Consider the following 3,961-nt stretch of genomic DNA (forward strand, 5'->3'; position numbering starts at 1 on the left):
ACAGACACTGAGTTCTGATGTTGCTCTGTTTTGAATAAGTTGTTTTGCCGAAAGAGAAGAAGAACAACAACAACAACACAGAATATTGATAAACATTAGATTGTGTCAGCACGTGGAGAGATTTCGATATTCTGTGAAATGAATGTGTGTCATTATGAAATGGTGATAGACAGACAGACAGACAGACAGACACTGAGTTCTGATGTTGCTCTGTTTTGAATAAGTTGTTTTGCCGAAGAAGAAGAACAACAACAACAACAACACAGAATATTGATAAACATTAGATTGTGTCAGCACGTGGAGAGATTTCGATATTCTGTGAAATGAATGTGTGTCATTATGAAATGGTGATAGACAGACAGACAGACAGACAGACACTGAGTTCTGATGTTGCTCTGTTTTGAATAAGTTGTTTTGCCGAAGAAGAAGAACAACAACAACACAGAATATTGATAAACATTAGATTGTGTCAGCACGTGGAGAGATTTCGATATTCTGTGAAATGAATGTGTGTCATTATGAAATGGTGATAGACAGACAGACAGACAGACAGACAGACACTGAGTTCTGATTTTGCTCTGTTTTGAATAAGTTGTTTTGCCGAAGAAGAAGAAGAACAACAACAACAACACAGAATATTGATAAACATTAGATTGTGTCAGCACGTGGAGAGATTTCGATATTCTGTGAAATGAATGTGTGTCATTATGAAATGGTGATAGACAGACAGACAGACAGACACAGTTCTGATGTTGCTCTGTTTTGAAAAAGTTGTTTTGCCGAAAAGAAGAAGAAGAACAACAACAACACAGAATATTGATAAACATTAGATTGTGTCAGCACGTGGAGAGATTGATATTCTGTGAAATGAATGTGTGTCATTATGAAATGGTGATAGACAGACAGACAGACACTGAGTTCTGATGTTGCTCTGTTTTGAATAAGTTGTTTTGCCGAAGAAGAAGAAGAAGAACAACAACAACAACAACACAGAATATTGATAAACATTAGATTGTGTCAGCACGTGGAGAGATTTCGATATTCTGTGAAATGAATGTGTGTCATTATGAAATGGTGATAGACAGACAGACAGACAGACAGACAGACACTGAGTTCTGATGTTGCTCTGTTTTGAATAAGTTGTTTTGCCGAAGAAGAACAACAACAACAACACAGAATATTGATAAACATTAGATTGTGTCAGCACGTGGAGAGATTTCGATATTCTGTGAAATGAATGTGTGTCATTATGAAATGGTGATAGACAGACAGACAGACAGACAGACAGACACTGAGTTCTGATGTTGCTCTGTTTTGAATAAGTTGTTTTGCCGAAGAAGAAGAAGAACAACAACAACAACACAGAATATTGATAAACATTAGATTGTGTCAGCACGTGGAGAGATTTCGATATTCTGTGAAATGAATGTGTGTCATTATGAAATGGTGATAGACAGACAGACAGACAGACAGACAGACACTGAGTTCTGATGTTGCTCTGTTTTGAATAAGTTGTTTTGCCGAACAAGAAGAACAACAACAACAACACAGAATATTGATAAACATTAGATTGTGTCAGCACGTGGAGAGATTTCGATATTCTGTGAAATGAATGTGTGTCATTATGAAATGGTGATAGACAGACAGACAGACAGACAGACAGACACGGACTTCTGATGTTGCTCTGTTTTGAATAAGTTGTTTTGCCGAAGAAGAAGAAGAAGAAGAAGAACAACAACACAGAATATTGATAAACATTAGATTGTGTCAGCACGTGGAGAGATTTCGATATTCTGTGAAATGAATGTGTCATTATGAAATGGTGATAGACAGACAGACAGACAGACAGACAGACAGACAGACACTGAGTTCTGATGTTGCTCTGTTTTGAATAAGTTGTTTTGCCGAGGAAGAAGAAGAAGAAGAACAACAACAACACAGAATATTGATAAACATTTGATTGTGTCAGCACGTGGAGAGATTTTGATATTCTGTTAAATGAATGTGTGTCATTATGAAATGGTGATAGACAGACAGACAGACAGACAGACACTGAGTTCTGATGTTGCTCTGTTTTGAATAAGTTGTTTTGCCGAAGAAGAAGAAGAACAACAACAACACAGAATATTGATAAACATTAGATTGTGTCAGCACGTGGAGAGATTTCGATATTCTGTGAAATGAATGTGTGTCATTATGAAATGGTGATAGACAGACAGACAGACAGACAGACACTGAGTTCTGATGTTGCTCTGTTTTGAATAAGTTGTTTTGCCGAAAGAGAAGAAGAACAACAACAACAACACAGAATATTGATAAACATTAGATTGTGTCAGCACGTGGAGAGATTTCGATATTCTGTGAAATGAATGTGTGTCATTATGAAATGGTGATAGACAGACAGACAGACAGACAGACACTGAGTTCTGATGTTGCTCTGTTTTGAATAAGTTGTTTTGCCGAAGAAGAAGAACAACAACAACAACAACACAGAATATTGATAAACATTAGATTGTGTCAGCACGTGGAGAGATTTCGATATTCTGTGAAATGAATGTGTGTCATTATGAAATGGTGATAGACAGACAGACAGACAGACAGACACTGAGTTCTGATGTTGCTCTGTTTTGAATAAGTTGTTTTGCCGAAGAAGAAGAACAACAACAACACAGAATATTGATAAACATTAGATTGTGTCAGCACGTGGAGAGATTTCGATATTCTGTGAAATGAATGTGTGTCATTATGAAATGGTGATAGACAGACAGACAGACAGACAGACAGACACTGAGTTCTGATTTTGCTCTGTTTTGAATAAGTTGTTTTGCCGAAGAAGAAGAACAACAACAACAACAACACAGAATATTGATAAACATTAGATTGTGTCAGCACGTGGAGAGATTTCGATATTCTGTGAAATGAATGTGTGTCATTATGAAATGGTGATAGACAGACAGACAGACAGACACAGTTCTGATGTTGCTCTGTTTTGAAAAAGTTGTTTTGCCGAAAAGAAGAAGAAGAACAACAACAACACAGAATATTGATAAACATTAGATTGTGTCAGCACGTGGAGAGATTGATATTCTGTGAAATGAATGTGTGTCATTATGAAATGGTGATAGACAGACAGACAGACACTGAGTTCTGATGTTGCTCTGTTTTGAATAAGTTGTTTTGCCGAAGAAGAAGAAGAAGAACAACAACAACAACAACACAGAATATTGATAAACATTAGATTGTGTCAGCACGTGGAGAGATTTCGATATTCTGTGAAATGAATGTGTGTCATTATGAAATGGTGATAGACAGACAGACAGACAGACAGACAGACACTGAGTTCTGATGTTGCTCTGTTTTGAATAAGTTGTTTTGCCGAAGAAGAACAACAACAACAACACAGAATATTGATAAACATTAGATTGTGTCAGCACGTGGAGAGATTTCGATATTCTGTGAAATGAATGTGTGTCATTATGAAATGGTGATAGACAGACAGACAGACAGACAGACAGACACTGAGTTCTGATGTTGCTCTGTTTTGAATAAGTTGTTTTGCCGAAGAAGAAGAAGAACAACAACAACAACACAGAATATTGATAAACATTAGATTGTGTCAGCACGTGGAGAGATTTCGATATTCTGTGAAATGAATGTGTGTCATTATGAAATGGTGATAGACAGACAGACAGACAGACAGACAGACACTGAGTTCTGATGTTGCTCTGTTTTGAATAAGTTGTTTTGCCGAACAAGAAGAACAACAACAACAACACAGAATATTGATAAACATTAGATTGTGTCAGCACGTGGAGAGATTTCGATATTCTGTGAAATGAATGTGTGTCATTATGAAATGGTGATAGACAGACAGACAGACAGACAGACAGACACGGACTTCTGATGTTGCTCTGTTTTGAATAAGTTGTTTTGCCGAAGAAGAAGAAGAAGAAGAAGAACA

Source organism: Antennarius striatus, unplaced genomic scaffold (genome assembly GCF_040054535.1).
Source record: "Antennarius striatus isolate MH-2024 unplaced genomic scaffold, ASM4005453v1 scaffold_26, whole genome shotgun sequence".
Lineage (NCBI taxonomy): Eukaryota > Metazoa > Chordata > Actinopteri > Lophiiformes > Antennariidae > Antennarius > Antennarius striatus.